An 18,209-nucleotide genomic window follows, 5' to 3' on the forward strand; every position below is an offset into this window, starting at 1 on the left:
GTAATACATGAGAAATCACAAGGCTCCTCCACCACCAGCACAAAAGCCATCACAATCCCCTGAGTTTTTATATTACAGTTAATATTATACCATAAGCATAATGATATTCACTCACTTTGAGTCGTATGAGATGACATGGAAACAGTGTGAATCCAAATGCTGAAAGTTTAATAAACAAACAGCAATGCACAGGCAGAGTCGTAGTCATAAACAGGCAAATGTCGGTACAAAGAGGCAAACAAAGCAAAGTCCAAAATCCAAAGAAGCAGGGGTCAAATGGCAGGCAAATGATTATAACAACAAGGCAAACACAATAGTAAGGGAAACGCTCGGTTAGGCAGTGGAATTTCGCAAAGAGAAGGTCCACATGGTGTGTTTACATATGGCGGGAACTTGAAGTACCACAGAGGAAGTGCAGAGTCAATATACCGGAGAGAGCTCCCTCTGGTGGTGGGATGAATGAGACTCTGCTTCATTCATTACACTCACAAAGCCTAAATTAAGTAAAGTGATAGATTTTAGTCTTTACTAATTTTGAAATGGGGTTGAATGTCAATTATTATTTCACGGTCTGTTGAAATTTTTGATTCTGATTGCTGGAAAATGTGACACAATGTCATCTTTAAAACAAATGAGGTTTCAAAAGGGGGATTTTACACTAGGCATGGGCTGGTTTCTGATGGTATGATAACCTTTTATAAAAATATCATGGATTTACAGTATTGTGATTATTGCTATAAAATGTGTTCTTTTTAAATGTCTAGGGTAAAAAAAAATTATTTTAGGAAACATTTATAATATTTTGGAACAGTAAATATGTCAGGCTAAATAACTCAAATAAATGACTTCTGTTGTCTTCATTAGTTTTAATTACACTGATTTCTTTAAAACACATATAACCATAGACTGTAAAAGATATGGACGTAGAATCCCATAGGTTTCTGAAGAACCCAAAAGAAGTTACCAGTAGGCGTGGCCAATGCAAATTACATCCAAATACTTCAGATATAGTCTGTGTTAGTAAATGGAAGGCTATTTATGAAATCCAGGCATAACACTTAATGATAACGCTTCAGATGACTGTTCTAGAGCCTACAGCTAATCAATCTGCCAGATTCTGGAGTGCTTTACAGGTCTAAAGAAAAATATAAATTATAAATGATCTTAAATAAAACCAATACATTCATAGATATGGTATATAAGTATATAATTTTACTCACCTGGAAAATAGAGGCCACGTGAATGGTTTGTGAGCACAGTTAAGTGCACTCAGCATGCCATATCTGATAATTGTAAGAAATAATTCCAAAAGGCAACTGACTGTGTAAAGCCACATAAAACAACACAAAAATGCGATGTATATGCCGAGTTCAGCGGCTAATCAGCTGGAATCAGCTGAGGTGAAGTGTTGGCGACCAGCGAGACCTAGCTGTCACTCAAGTGGCCATGCCCTTAATTATGCAGACTTAATAAAACCTAATATAAAGGAGATGAATGAGTTATAAATAAAATTCACCCCCCTCTCAGTTGTCATGAAGGGTAATATTAGCTAAATGAACCAAAATAGTTTTTGTACTAGGCTGTAAACACCTTTTTTTCTGCTGTGAAGTTGGCCATTTTAACAGTGGGATCAATAGAAATTTGCTCTATATGGAGCCAGGACTAGTGGAATTTCACTAAATTGCAGTTCCAGTTACTTTCGTATTTGCTTCACGAGGCAGAGCGGGAGGTTGCCGCTTGCATATAACACACACAAAAAACCCTTACATATACCTTAGAAACGGTATGACAGAAATTTTTTGCAGTTTTAAAACCTTGACTTTTCCAAACCACGGTAAATCTTGAAACCAGTTATCATCCCATGCCTATTTTACACCAACAAAAGAAAAAAATAAAATGAATAATATTATAAAGCATGAGATTCAAACATTACAATGTTCTGGCTTGTCATAAATTCTTTCCAGCTTTGCCGAAAACTAAAAAATGTAAATTATACCTTTATCTGATGTTGCAAAAACTCACGTTTCTAAACGACTGCAAGTTTCTACATGACTAAGGCAGGAAAGGCTTTTCAAAAACTCACCACACATTTACACATGTACTCAATGCATTTCCTTAGAACCGAGATAATAGTGAATAAACCTTTGCAATAAACCCCTCACCCACAATGCACATGCAATGAAACAGTAGCTGTTCATCTGGCAGTTGTAAGATAACTGACTGATTTCACAAGTTTGCGTTAAAGATTAAACTAGATAGTAAAATATGTTGGCACCAGGGCCAGGGTCAGCACCCACTCAGATTACGTTAAAGAGGATTTAAATAATTTTAATAAAAAGCAATATTTTAGTTATGGTTAGTCTGTTAGGTGAGCGTGTAACGTGTAGTCAGACTCAAGACACAGACAGGTTTATTCAAGTGAACAAATAAACAGCAGAAGTAGGCTAGTAAGGCCAAACATAGTCTCTCTTGAATGCAATGAAGATATGACTGATGAATTTATAATGTTTTATTTCTGATTAATTGGTTTATTCCACCGTGGTGAAACCTGATAAATTAGAGAGTTAATAAGAGTAATTTGTATTTTAAAATAATTTTTTATTTTGCACTTTTTCTACACAGTGGCTGATTTGTACTGTAGTTCGAACTACCAATAGGCTCGTTCTGGTGATACGCAAAATTCAGATGGAGGGCAGGAAGTAAAAAACTGAATGGAAGACATAGTGGAAAGTCTGTATTTTTAGATACGGACTTTCCTCTATGTAGATTTAGACTTTTCAGATATTTTAAAGCAGATATGAATTGAACATAACCACAAATGTTGGGCATGATCCTTATATCATGAAAAAGGCCGAGTTTTTTACTGAACTAAAATTTATTTGCCTGTCACCGAGGTGATAGATACGGTATAAGCTATTAAACTACATGAAAAATACTATAGAAAATACTATAGTGTTTGGAAGCAAACTATAGATAATTATCTGAAAGAAACTGTCGTAGCAATTATATTGTTGCTGTGGTACAACACAATTGTAGTAATAAACAAATTATTTAATAGGCTTCAGTTTTGCTATGCTATAATTATACACTATAATTACAATGGATCACAGTTTACACTAGCGTTACAGTATTTGTTACAGTTTATCAGTAGGCTACAGTATTCTGTAGCATTCATTAACAAAGAGTTGTACACATTATACACTTTACTATGTGGTTCAAAAACATGTTTATTATAAATTACTATAGTTTTTTTCCTCATGCAGATATCTTCCAGACATCAGGAAATAACAGATGAAAGCAAACAAAGGCATAGACTCATACTCTATATTATTAATAATTTATTTGTAAGGGTGCAAGACTGCTGAATTCCCCCCCTTTATGAGCAAAAATATTTTGGAAGCCTGTAAAAGCTGATTTAAACAAGTATAAACACAATAAAACAGAAACATTTTGATGTTCTGATAGTGATTCCTATGCAAAAGAATCACTTCCTGCCCTCCATCTGAATTTTGCGCGTAATCAATGACGTCATGTGAAAACGACCAGTATAAATCTCTGAGCATTTGCTTTTCATTTCCTACCCTGTCATTTGAATGTACCTTGCATAAGCTGTGCTTTTTGTGTCACTTTTGATGTGTGATGTTCTTCAGAAATACCACTGTTGTTTACCTGGCCCTGTATCAACACTGATCATTAATTCAGTCACTTTGTTGCATAACTATGAGCTTAGGGAGCAAAAAAGAAAAAGTAGGATGGAAGAAAGGAAACAGAAAGAGGACAAGGGAAAACATCACACTTTTCACAGGTACATAAAGAACAGAAGAAGAAAAAAAACTATAAATAAAGAGCATGCAGCGTCTATCAGTGGCACTAGAAGAACTTTTGATAAGTGTTCACCTGTCAAGTGCAATAGAGTATAATGTGTTTCCACCAGCCAGCAGAACACACCATTAACTGTCTTAATTAAAGGTTAAAATCGTCGCTTCACACATCTGATCATGCTGCTGTATGTGACTGATTTACTCTGCTTGTTCAAAAGAAGAGGAGCATGTAAAAGCAGAGACAGAAATTCACAAATGTATGAATTGGGAATGTTAAAAATGTCAGTAGTTTAGCGTTTCAAATGAAAAAAGCAAATTAAAGAGATGTTCACACTGTATTAAGTTAAGGGTTAGGGTCCTATCATGTTCTACTTATATTATATTATATTATATTATATTATATTATATTATATTATATTATATTATATTATATTATATTATATTATATTATATTATATTATCACTGTTAGACATTTATTTGCATTTTTGCGGTAACTTACTGGCAGCACTGTTTTAACTTAAATTTGTTTTACAGTAGCAGGGCTCTACCGCAATTTCATTTTACAGTAAAATAGCCTTACTGCATATTCTTTTTATGCTAAAATTCCCTTCACCACATTTTAATTTTACAGTATGACAACGCTTACAGTAATGTATACATTTATCTTTAACAAATGTAATTTATTTACATTTTACACTAGCAGTACAAAATATTTAAGGTTTAAGGTCTTTCTAATTGAGTTTATTAATTTTCAAACAATTCATGAGATCATCTACAACAGAATTGTCTTATAATTATTGTTATTATATCCATTTTAAATAGTTTACAAAGTAATTTTCATTCATAGATTAATTTCTGATGCAAGATGTAATTAATAGTATTTTATTTGCCCCATTTTTGTCTTCAGCTACAGTAGCAGTACTTGATTACTTTGAAAATTACCCACATTGTAGTGCATATTACAGTAGTGATCTTTTGTTCACTACAGTAGTGAATTGTTAACAAAACATACAGGCTGAAAAAACAATATAATGAAATATATCAATTCAAATACCCCCACCCCCCTCCCCTGTGGTCTCTTAAAACTGGGGTATCCACTATCCAACGAACAGAAGTTAACAGAAAAACAAAATACAAAATTATATTATATTATATTCAATGTAATATATTAACATATCAATATAATGAAAACAGCAATATTGTGAACATTTGACAGATGTTCTCGATCTGAATATTGTTCAGAATGCAATGCAATTTATTCCTATGATCAAATCTGAATTTTCAGCATCATTGCTTCAATTGTTTTTTGATGTCAGTAATAATATACTGATTTGATGGAACATTTGTTTTATTATCCTGATTGATAGTTGAAATGCTTAAATTTCACAGCTTCTAATAGAAATAATTTTATAATCATTTATGTATAAAATCAAAATCAAACAATGTATCACACAGAATGCATTAATATCGCAAGCCTGGGCAATAATAATGTTAAGTCAGCATATGGCAACATACAGTATGTTCGGTATGAAACTTGTTTAAATATGTGAAATATTACATTACATAAATGTTATTAACTATAGAATAATTTAAATAAAGTGAGTGTCAGATGACAGCATACTCTCTAAAAATACTGGTCTGAATCAAGACAGATTTGGGTAAAATATGGACAAACCCAACTGCTCAATTAAAAATATTATTTAAAAAAATGAACCCCCAGATTAAATTTGACTAGAAACAACCCAGCATTTTTATAAGCAGTCTACGTGTCAAAATGGGAAATGAACATGGACAACTAAAGGGATGGTTCTGGGAATACTTGTTTCGAATCTGTTTGAGTTTCTTGATTCTTTTGAAAACAAAAGAATATATTTTTAAGAAAGCTGGGAACCTGTAACCACCGACTTCCATAGTATTTGTTTTTCCTACAATGGAAGTCAGTGTTTACAGGATTTCATCTTTTTTCTGAATATTGTCTTTTGTGCTTGACAGACAAAAAAAAAAAAAAAAAAAACTCAAACAGGTTTGGAACTACATGAGGTAGAGTAAATAGTGAGTAAATAGTGTTTTTTTTTTTTTTTTTTTGCGTGAACTTATCCCTTTAAATATATAACATTGACTAGTACAGTATGCTATTTTTAAAAAATTGCTGTTTTATTTTGTGCTGTTCAAAATTGTGCTAGTTAAAAGTGCCAGTTAGGGATGCTCCGATTGAAATTTTTGCAGCCGATACAGAGTACCGATTCCTTGTCATGATGATCGGCCGGTACCAAGTGATTCTGATGCTTCAAGCTTTATATTGCATAAAGCACATTTTCCCTCCAAGTATGATACTTAAGTGAAGATCTTTCCTTACATAAGAGAATGAATAAAGGATGTTGCATATAGGTGACGCAGTGACACAGAAGGTAGTGCTGTCGCCTCACAGCAAAAAGGTTGCTGGTTCGAGCCTTGGCTGGGTCAGTTGGCGTTTCTGTGTGGAGTTTGCATGTTCTCCCTGCATTTGCATGGGTTTCCTCCCAGTGCTCCAGTTTCCCCCACAGTCCAAAGACATGTGGTAGAGGTGAATTGGGTAGGCTAAATCGTCCGTAGTGTATGAGTGTGTATGAATGTTTCCCAGAGATGGGTTGCAGCTGGAAGGGCATCTGCTGCGTAAAAAATGTACTGGATAAGTTCGTTCCGCTGTAGCGACCCCGGATTAATAAAGGGACTAAGCTGAAAAGAAAATGAACCCCTTAAACAGATCTTATAAGGTCTTATAAGCATTTAGTTTGGACATCTCATGGTCAGAAGCAACTTTACAGAAAATAATAGACAAAAAAGATCCAACAATCAGTAAGAAAATTGACTAACAAAGCAATTTAGAAACACTGCAAATGATGGAAGAATAATTCGACATGAAGAAAAGGTTTAAAGTGCATATTTGATGCATAAGAAGTTAAAATGCGCACCTATGAATACATATATGTTTATTGCAATAAATTTATTACAAAAAGGTTTATTATTAAATATTCAAGTAAAAAAAAACTTTTAAAGTTTTTTTTTTTTTTTTTTTCAGCCAGGTTTTAGTGAACTTAATGATAATAATAAATGTCAAAAACACATAACATCACAGAGCCTCTCGCGATCTGTTCGCTTGCTAATTTACTCTGATCTCTATGATTTCTGGGGTATTTCATCTAACTCGTCCCTTCCTCTACGTGTAAACCCGTAAACAACTAGGCATGGGATGATAACTGGTTTTAAGGATTACCATGATTTGTAAAAGTCAAGATTTTAAAACAGCCAGAATTTTCTGTTATACCGTTCCTATGGTATATGTACAGTAGTTGTTTTTTTTTTGCTTGTTTTTTGGGGGATTTTTTTGCAACTTTTTTGTTTGTTTTGTTTTTTAGGGCAACAGTATCTCCAGCAGAAAAAAGACCCTCAACATCAAAAACTACTGTTCCAAAATATTTTAACTGTTTGTTTATTTTATATAAATGTTCAATGGGGAAAAATGTTGATACCCAGACATCTAAAAAGAGCATATTTTAGATCAGTAATCACAATACTGTGGTACTGTGAAGCCATTTTTTTTATCCACAGTTATTATACCATCGCAATCTTATACCAGCCCATGCCTATACCCAACACCTGCGATCGACTCATGAGATCGGTCAGATTGGAGAGTACCAATCAAGTCATAAAATGTGATTATCGGCTGAAACCGATCTCCTGCCGATCAATCAGAGCATCCCTAGTTCCAGTAGTGATTTGCATTAAATCAAAACTCACAGCTAATCAGAACAGCATGTGCGCAAATCACAGTGCAAGGTTAATCTTAAAGGCTAAGTTCACCCAAAAATAAATGATGACTGCTGTCATATGTTAATTCCCCTTTACTTGCTCCAAACATATTTGACTTTCTTTCTTCTGTTGAACACAAAAAGCTATTCTAAAGAAAACTGGAAACCTGCAACCATTGACTTCCGTAGTGGGAAAAACAAATTCTATGGAAGTCAATGGTTACAGATTTTTGGCTTCTTTCTAAATATTTAGTTTTTATGTTCAACAGGATAAAAAAAAGTTTGGAAGCACTTACGGGTGCATAAATACAAAATAAATGTTCAGTTTTGTTAACCATTTAAAAAAAAAATTTTCTGCATAATACTGTATGTGTTTAATAAAGACATTTTTAACAGAACTTAAACACAAAATATTTGAGACTTTTGAAAAAGCATTCAGGGCTGGATCCCCAGACACCACTCCTCCTGCTAAGTCCCTGGATGACAATGACAGAATTTTTCATTTTTGGGTGTTCTATCCCTTTAACAGCTGTTTATCCTTTTTGGTTGAACTATCCCTTTAAAGAAGGCAGGGCTCCTTGAAGAAGGACACAGATGTTTTGGAAAGAGTCTCCTCTCCAGCACTCATGTCCTTCAGAGGTCACAGCTGTAATAGATGGCGCTGGACTCAAGAGCCGGAACGGCCCCATTAAACGGCCCTGGGGATGCCAAAAGGATCATTTCCCTCTTAACTGTCAGCCCTCATAGAGAACGGATGTGATCCTAAATAACCAGAGTCATGCTGGCATTCCTGAGCTTCACGATAGCATGCTTTATTGTTTTAAGTACAATCCCCATATACAGTAGCAGAGCCATAAACATTGCATGCCGTAACAGTATTATGACAGATTAGTACACTTCAAGTAAAAAAATTGGGATTACTAAAACTTTGTTCTCAAAAAGCCAATTAAAAAACAATAATATTAAAATAATAATAATAATAATAATAATAATAATAATAATAATAATAATAATTATTATTATTATTATTATTATTATTATTATTATTATTATTATTATTATTATTATTATTATTATTATTATTATTATTAATATTAATATTATTAATATTATTCATTTTTTATTTTATTATTATTACTATTATTATTATTATTATTATTATTATTATTATTATTATAACAATATTTTATTATTATTACATATTATTAATATTATTGTTATTATGATCATTATTATTGTATTATTAATATTATACACTATTATTATTATTATTGCTGTTGTTGTTATTTTATTATTATTATTTTTTATTTATTATCATTTTATTATTATACGCTGTTATTATTATTGTATTATTAGTATTATTATACATTATTATTAGTATTATTATTATTATTATTATTATTATTATTATTATTATTGTATTAGTATTGTATAAATTTTTTTATTATTATTAGTAGTATTATTTTATTGTTCTTATTATTTTATTATTTTTATTATATATCATTATTATTTTTATCATGACAACATATTATTATTTTTATTATTATTATTATTATTATTATTACTACTACTACTACTATTATTATTGTTATTTATATCAGTGTTGAAAACAGTTTGTTTACTCTATTTTTAACAATCAAAGTAAAAAAAAATTATAAATAAATAAATAAATAAATAAATAAATAAATAAATAAATAAATAAATAAATAAATAAATAAATAAATAAACATTTCTAAGAATTCTGTGAATGTCAACTTTTTTCAAAGTATCTTAAGAAGTTAAATGCATTGCAGTTCCCTTTCCAGGGAACTCGATCTGCGTCAGAGGTTAGGGAGAGGTGTTCATATAATGTCAACTCTAATGCAACATCCCATTCCTTATCTGGAAACCATGGTTACATGCATAACCCAAGGCGCTTTTCCTAAAAAACTTTGAAATAGAAAAAAAACATTCCAACAATGATAATTCTAAGAATAATTAACAATGATTAGTACCAATAAAAATCAGTGTTGGGGAAAGTTACTGTCACAGTCACCAGCGATCCAGCCTGAGCAGATACACTGATCGCTAACAGACAATAAATCCCAACCCAGGCTCATTTTGAAAACGTACCTCTACAGACGTTTCTGGAGACCGCGAAATACGTCCCAGGCGGCACGTTTTTCTGCAGTTTTTGTTTTTGCGAATCCACCAGAGGTCGAGGTGTATGCTTTTTGAGATCTCCAATTTCCCTCGCGAGTGTCATTCGCATCAGCTAACTTTTTGACTGACTGAGCGAACAATCGACTGACCCACCCTCCCCCTCCCCTAAACCCAACCAATTTTATCAATTGACCTGCCCACCCATCTGCCTAAACACAACCAACACGTTTCAAAAGCAATCCAAAAGAAGAAAAGTCTTCGCCTAATTTTTTTTTTTTACCACGTTTTCAGATTTGACCACATTCTCACCCTGCTATTTACTTGTTTGTTTTATTTTTTAGATTCTGTTTTTGTCTTACCTGCTTTCTGGAACCGCTCTTCACTGAACTCGAACCCCGTCGTTGTGGTAAACTCCTCTCTGCGTCTCAAGTCCACCAACGTACATGGTGCACTAACGGGACAAACTGGTTGCAGCTAGAATGCCGTCCATACGGAGGTAAGCGGTCAGCTGGTAAGCGCAAATAGGAACGGCGTCACACCGCCCCATAGCCTTTGTTTAAAAAATTTAAATGCAGCCATACATACCTCCAGCTACATAATTCGCTGTCTCCAGAAACGTCTATAGGACTGAGTTTTCAGAATGAGCCAGTGTTGCAACATCCACCATTTCATGGACTACAAAACCATGAAACACAGTCATGCACCACACACACATACACAGATGTTCCTGATCCTGACTGATTGCATACACACCGCCAAAGCATTGTCAAAGACTAATTACACGGACTAAATAAGCAGCACAGACACACACTCTGGTTACTGAGTCTTGTTTACAATTTGTGACATTGCAATGTGTTTCCTTTGTCTTGTATGGCTGTGTTTGTCTCTTTATCCCTGTCCGCTGCCTGCCTTCTGATCATCTGCCTGTGTATCTGACTACAACTCTGGATTGCCTGTATACTGTACATCTATTTGCTCCTGTGTTGACCATTGCTTACCTGACCTCTCTAGTAAACCTGCATTTGGATCCACACTTCCGTTGTCAGTGTCAAACCCTGTTATAGTTACTTTGAAAGTAATGCATTACAATATTGAGTTGCTCCCCAAAAAAGTAACTTATTGCATTACTTAGTTAATTTTCATGGTAAGTAATGCTTTACGTTACTTTTGAGTTACTTTTGTGTTGCTTTTTATTACCTGGCTGAGGCTTGATCTCTTTAAGAACTTTTTTCGTTTTTTTTTCTTTCTTTTTTTAAAGAAAGGAGTTCTGCAATTAACTACACACTGTTTAACCTACACCTTCATTTACCTTTAAAAACACACACAAATATATATTTTATTAAAAGAGTATACATGATTTAGAAATTGAAACACAGGCTTGTAGATGTTTTGAATAGTTTGTTTGTCAGTGTGTGATTCTTGTCAACTGTTAATTGATTTTTGTTTGTTGTCTGTTAGACCCATGTGACATGTATACTGCCTAACGATCTTGTAAAAGAGATTTTGAATCTCAATCTTTCCTGTTAAAATAAAGGTTATAATTATAATTTTAGGATAATTTTATGTGAGATCTTCCTGACACCAGAGCTATACATGCCATATATACAGAAACAGAAAGTTTAAAGCAACGTGTTTGCTGCTTTTGTACAATTTGTCCTAACCTCTTAAAGCCCAAGGTGTTTTTTTACATGCATTTTTTATTTCTCTTTGCTATTTGGGCTTATTGGAACCTAATTAAAATTAAAAATCTTTGTGTCATCTTTTGATATGATGTACTTTTAGAGAAAAATGATGTCCATATATGTGGACTCGTGGTCCAATTTTACATAAAACACTTTTTCCTGAAATTTTTTTAATGAATATATAACATAGACTTTTTTTGGACTTCCCTTGACTATCAGAGTAAAAACAAAAATAAAATCCCATTTTGGACAGTTAAAAATAGGGTTTGGGACATTTCATATGCTGCAAAACAGTTGCAGGATGACACCGTATATCTGTAACAAAATATAAAACATTCAAAGTATTTTAAATAGCCACTTAAGAGCTAAGTTGAGTTGAGAACTTAAGTGCTGTCCATGTATGTGGACACTCAAACCCTAGGAGGTTGAGTAAAATCACTGTCCATTGAGACAATCCCCTTTTCCTTTTCTTCGATGCGTTCAAATTAATAAATACATACTCTCATTGACTGCATGACTCATTGTGACTAATTTTAATTTAGAAATTTCTTTTTTTAAAAGCTAATTAATTAATTAATTTTAAAAAAGTAACTCTAATATTAATATGTATTTCTTTAATGTAATATGTTACTTTACTTGTTACTTATAAAAGTAATATTATTACATAACTTGCTTTACTTTTAATGCGTTACCCCCAACACTGATAATAATTGATCATAACAGAACAGAAAATCAGCATATAACAATTGCTGAAGGATAACATGAACATGAAGTTTGGGGTAAATCCAGATTTAGAAATCACAGGAATTACACTAATAACTACAATATAAAAACATGTGAAAATCAAAAGAGTAATTTTAAAATGTAAAATACATGTTTTAAATGTTTTCACTATCAAATTTTTGATCAAATAAATGCAGGCTTGGTGACAAAAAAAAAAACTTAATAAACTTGACTTACAAAAAAAAAAAAAAATGAACTAAAACAAAATAAATGCCAATCCCAAACTTTTGACCAGTTGTGTAAACCATGTAGTGTCCAGTCTGAATTCATGAATAAAGCATTCCAGCAAATGTATAAAAGATTTATTGCAGATATCAAAGCAACTCTTGCACACAGGAACTTAAAAGAGATAAGCCGAAGAGGGAGGGAAAAACCAAAATAGAGGAAGCGGGGAGGGAGGGTTTGTGCACTTGTGGGTTTTCTACAAAACACCCACATCATCATGGCACTGTGTGGAGACTCAACCCACAGTGCAGAAGAAGAGGAGATCGAGAGAGGAGAGACAGACCAGAGAGACAGAGCGTTTATATTCTCCTACTCTTAACACGAGCAGAGCCTGGGCATTTACAGTATGCAGTTCATTTAGCCAGAGAAAAACACAGACTTCAGAGAACATGAAACTTGGTAAGTCACTGTTCATTTTACAGTTAGGCGATGATTTGTTTGTGATTGAAATAATGCTGTTTTCATTCTTTTTTTCTGTAGTAGCAGCAAAAACAAAACAAATAAATAATAATATTAATAAAATATATTATTATTATTATTATTATTATTATTATTATGTTTTTTAACAATTATTTAAAAATCAGTTTATGTTTTTCAAAATGTTTTAGTGGTAGTAATAATATTTCTAATTTTTTTCCTAATTTTACAGTAAAATCATTTCAATGTCTTTTATAAGATAGCTACCTTAAATGTGCTAGACTTAAAAACACACCAAAAAGTTAAAAGTGTTGTCAAAAACTTTATTTAAATATTTTAAAATATGTATTTACTTGTTTGTTTGTTTGTTTGTTTGTTTGTTTATTATTTTTTATTTATTTAATTAATTAATTTATATTTATTTATTTTATTCATTTATTTTTTTTATTCATTTATTTTTATTTTATTTATTTTATTCATTTATTTTTATTTTATTTATTTTATTCATTTATTTATATTAATTTATTTATTTAGTAGTTTTTAGTATTTAGGCCATTAATAATATTTCTCAAGATTTTTGTCTATTTTTGTTTTTCATTTTAAATATCCTTTAAACATGAATTTAATTAAAATATTGTTTTTAGAAAATTTGTTATATAAAATATAAATCTTAATATAAAGAGTTCAGATGCAAAACCCTCTAAATCTGTCAGACCTCTTTTCTTGTAAATGAGTATTTTCTATCAGGCTCCTGTGATTAGGTTCAGAAGTTTCATTTTATATGTAATGATAAGGTTACTAGCTAGTAAATAAAATACCTTTTTACAAAAATGTCACTTTAGACAATTCTTTGGTTTTTAACAAGGTAGATTTTCTTTTGCGTCAAAACCAGCTAAATCCATGTCTTCTTTTTTTGCAAAAACCTCTGAATCCACCTATTGGGACAAGACATTGTAATTAGTAAAAAAATCACCAAATATGCAATTAAAGATTATTTTACCAAACATATAACACACTACACAAACCACCTAAAATACATAAATCTGTCAAGTAAGTGGCGGTTCATTCCACTGCGACAAACCAGGGTAAAAGCAGAAGGAAAATGAATGAATGAAATCTGTCAAGTGCATTAATCAATAACATTAAAACTGATTTTAATTAAAACTAAACTATCTGTTGTCATGTCTGATATTTGGGATTTAGTTTTAATGTAAGTAGAGCAATTTAAACATTGAAAACATTGTAAGCTAAGTTTGGTAGATTCAAATGATGTAGCGTAAAACATTATGAAACATCAATATCTGTGCAATGTCCATTAATTTAAAAAGCTTATCATACTTGAAGGTAATATGAAGTAATAGAAATAATGTGTAGTTTTATACATTATATGTACAGTATCTTTAAAAAATAGTTTACATTAGCTAATAAAACACAAGGTAGGCCTACTGGGCAAAAAGGGGATGTCTCTCGGACACTTTTAGAAGCTGTCATTCATTCATTCTCACCATACTTAAGGTCTTGGTCCCTTGTTTATCCTCATAGCATCCATGTGGAACAAAAGAATGGCATCTTAACTCTGTCTTTTGTGAAAAGCATTTGCCGTTTAATGTAAAGTAAATCGGATTCATTCAAAGTAGTGTCGCTGCGCAAAAAAACGTGAATGCATGCTACACTACACCGACAGTACATTGATTCTTTTTCTTATAATGCACAGAGTTTCGAGTTAAGGGACGTTTTCAATTGCCAACCACTGACAATCAGACAGGCTCATCTAGTTCATTAAACTCCGTCTTTTAAAATCTAAATCGAAAGCGGAATATAATAATAATAATAATAATAATTATAATTAATTTTTTTATTTTATTATAATTTTTTTTGACATTGCTATTGGATATTCTGTTCATTATTTAAAAGTAAAATAACCAAACACCGACGGTAAACATAAGGGGTTAAAAAAAGGGGGAAAAAATGAAATTTTTATAAGGCCTTTAGAGGTTTTTACATCTGAACTTATTGAAACTGTGTTATTGCTGATCAACCTAAGTGGTCATTTAAACTTGCATTCATGCATCTGATCTCATAAGCATCTTTATGAGGACAGTATATTATGAGAGCTTACAGTTATAGTAACGGCACAAACAATCATAATACATTTAATTATTAAATGTTCTTTGCTATAAACAGAACCTGAATCGAACAAGCAAAACCCCAGAAGACAAAACAATGATAACCACAGCTGGAAATGAATATAATCACAGAGACCACAGAGACTGCAATAAATTATTCTAGAAATGCATACTTGCATAACAGACTTATTTTTGTCCCAGTTAACCATATTATGTCTGCCATTGTTATCTTTACACTGCAGACTGTTCGTCTACTGTAACAATAATATCACAATACAAACTTGCATGATAAAACATGGGTAAGGACACCCTGAACTAAACGTCAATATAGTTAATTAGAAGGTTAAATCTCAGTGATGATGCTGATAACATGACATAAAACAGTCAAATGAGCAGGTCTCATCAAGCCCCTGGGGTTTCAGAGAAACTGCAGAGAAAAACAATGTGAACACAAGAGCCTCTTGCATGCCAAGACAAGTTCAGATAATGCAGAACTATACTGAAGATATGTGGGAACGCAGGAACTAATACTTCAAACCAGTTCATTTTCACTTTGACGATGGCTTTGAGCTCTGGAAAGGCAGGAAAACAGATACACAGATTTGGTGTCATTTAATAGGATTTCTGCAAAAACTAGTTTTCAGAGAGTGGGTGTGAATGCAAAGATGGCATAACTGTAAAACTGAAATTACTGATGAAATATGCTGATGAGAGGTCACTGTACTTAACAGAAAAATCTTATGTGTATATTAAACTGAACTGAAACATGGATATCTGCAGTCCTTTGGTTCTCAGAATCCAACGCAGATTAAATAAATCATACAGCTTTCCTGAGCACAGTTTATTCAGGTCAGTGAAATGACTGTTCAGATATATAAATGTATTTCAATTCAATTGTAGTTAAAGCGGACCTATTTTTACAAGATGCTCCTTTTTACAAGATGTAAAACAAGTCTCTTATGTTCCTAGAGTGTGTATGTGAAGTTTCAGCTCAAAGTATCCTACAAATGATGTTTTACAACTCCTGAAATCTGTCGCTTTAAATTAAAAGGAGCTTGTGCTCCCAGCCTGCTTTTCAAAAGAGGATGGAGCTACAAATGCCTGTGTGTTAGCATAGTGGCAGATTAACCCTTTCACGTGTGAGTTTTAAATACTCCAGCCGACCCTACCATTACTTAGAATCCATTGTGTTCTAAAGTTCCCATGGTGACCCATCAAGTTTATCATGTGACCCCAATGATCTATGTATATATCGGATTTTGTTTCTTTATGAGAAATGTTGTAATTATATTGTCAAATTTCTGATTCTTCAATTCTCAAATATATGATAGAATACATTTTGTCTTTTAAGCAGCTAAATAATGACTTATTTGTTATATGATGGGTAATGGTCACCGACGTTGTTGCTAGAAGGCATATGGCTGCGATTGGAAGTTAACAAGAAGCATTTATATTATTTATTAAATGACACATTAATTGTATTTTATTAGCTAGATGCGATAAAGGATACACACATTAATATAGCATAATCTGATCAAATTGAATATTGTTAGATTATGCTTTATTGACATGAGTATCCTTAGCTGTATTCCATCTAGACTTCAACCTCTCCTGCAGTCTAGATAAAGCTGAGGATACACACGCCAATGTAGCATCATTTTTATGACACTGTACAACAAATAATATTTTTACATTACCGTAAGGTTGAGTTTAGGGTTGAGGTTGGGGTAGACGCTAATAAAATACAATAATGTGTAATTTATTAAATAATATTATAGTAATACTTTACGGTAACTTGCGATCGCAGCTGTATCCCTTCAAACAACAATCGCAGGAGAAATCTAAGCTGCAGGAGTTACATCATGCTTATACATAATTTTCTGCTGAAATCCATGAAGGTAAGCAACTGATTATCTGGGAGAGGAATACAGAAAATATTCTAGTAACATAAACAGTGTATCATAGCTACCTGAACAAAGCACATCGTCCAGTTATATTGAAAAATAATAAATATTGCTATCTCTATAGACATCCACGTGTTTTACAAACCTTAAATGTTATGTTTTTCTTGTAGTTATGTGCATTTGAATGTCTGAAACCTAAAATAAATGCTATTTGTTTCAAAGCATGGATAAATTGAGATTTATGACAAGCGCTGTGCACCTCTTTCTGTGCCTCAGCACATGCCGTCAGATTTTAATTTTAACTGTTGATGACGTGCAATCTGAACATTTTAATCACACTGGTGTGATCGTACAGCATGAAAGGGTTAAAAAAGCAAGACTAATGTCCTATGCTAATAAGGGTGAGATTGTCACTAATGGGTGGGACTTTCCACATCTGATGACACGTACAAAGGAGGAATGTCAATCAAAGTGTTCCTGCAGGCTGTTTTTAGGAAGTGAGATTATAAAAAATAAAATAAACATTTTTACCATTAGAAGCTAGTTATTTTCACAGACTGTTGCCAAAAATGTGTTTGAAGCTCTTATAAAAGTCATTTTGGTAGTAACACCAAGCCAACTAATTTTCTTATTTGTTGTTGTCTTCTGTGGTAAACAAACTGAATGGTTCTTGCAAGATGAATCTATTCCAGGCGCTTTGCTATGAATGATTCTTATGTCATGTGTTATATACATGGAATATTTGGTTGCCACCAGTCATAAAATTCAGTGATTGGAGTTTATAATAAAATAAATATCTTGTTACAAAAACACATTAATCCACTTTATAAGACACACGTTGATGCCCTGGTGGCAAATGGGTTGGTTCAACAACCTATTTATGCGCTTTTGGAAGCTTCAAAATTAAAGCCACTATCCAACACAAAAAAGCCAGGATAAATGTTTTAAGTTGTTGTAGTTTTCAAGCATGTTCTTACCAAATTATTCTATATTAGTAAACCATTATGTTTTACAGTGTAAAAAAGAAAGGACTATACTAAGAAATGTAGACGGCCCTCCATGCCCCATGAGTATAGTATGTGTGACATTATATGACAATATTTGCTTGTTTCAGTTAAACTAATGTAGGTATAGCTACAACAAGGCATTGTACAGTTAAGTTGTAAATTTCTCATGGCAGATGCAGTAATATAGGTATCTCCAGCACTTTAGTTCTCAGCATCAAGCATGCAGAATGAATAAATCATACTCTACTGCTTTAGTGAGCACAGTTTATACTGTTATTTGGGTCAGTGACATGACAGTTCAGATCTATTATTT

At 32.5% G+C, this 18,209-nt stretch overlaps 1 protein-coding gene across 2 annotated transcripts in view; it reads left to right on the forward strand.

Moving 5' to 3' along the window:
- Nucleotides 1-12,684: 12,684 nt before the first annotated feature.
- lzts1 (leucine zipper, putative tumor suppressor 1) overlaps nucleotides 12,685-18,209 on the forward strand; it is a 46,656-nt gene continuing 41,131 nt past the window's right edge. For both annotated transcript variants that reach the window (XM_056463267.1, XM_056463265.1), the window contains exon 1: nucleotides 12,685-12,841. The gene's annotated coding sequence lies outside the window, so the exon portion shown is untranslated. The remainder of the gene's footprint in view (nucleotides 12,842-18,209) is intronic.

This window comes from Danio aesculapii, chromosome 8 (genome assembly GCF_903798145.1).
Source record: "Danio aesculapii chromosome 8, fDanAes4.1, whole genome shotgun sequence".
Classification (NCBI taxonomy): domain Eukaryota; kingdom Metazoa; phylum Chordata; class Actinopteri; order Cypriniformes; family Danionidae; genus Danio; species Danio aesculapii.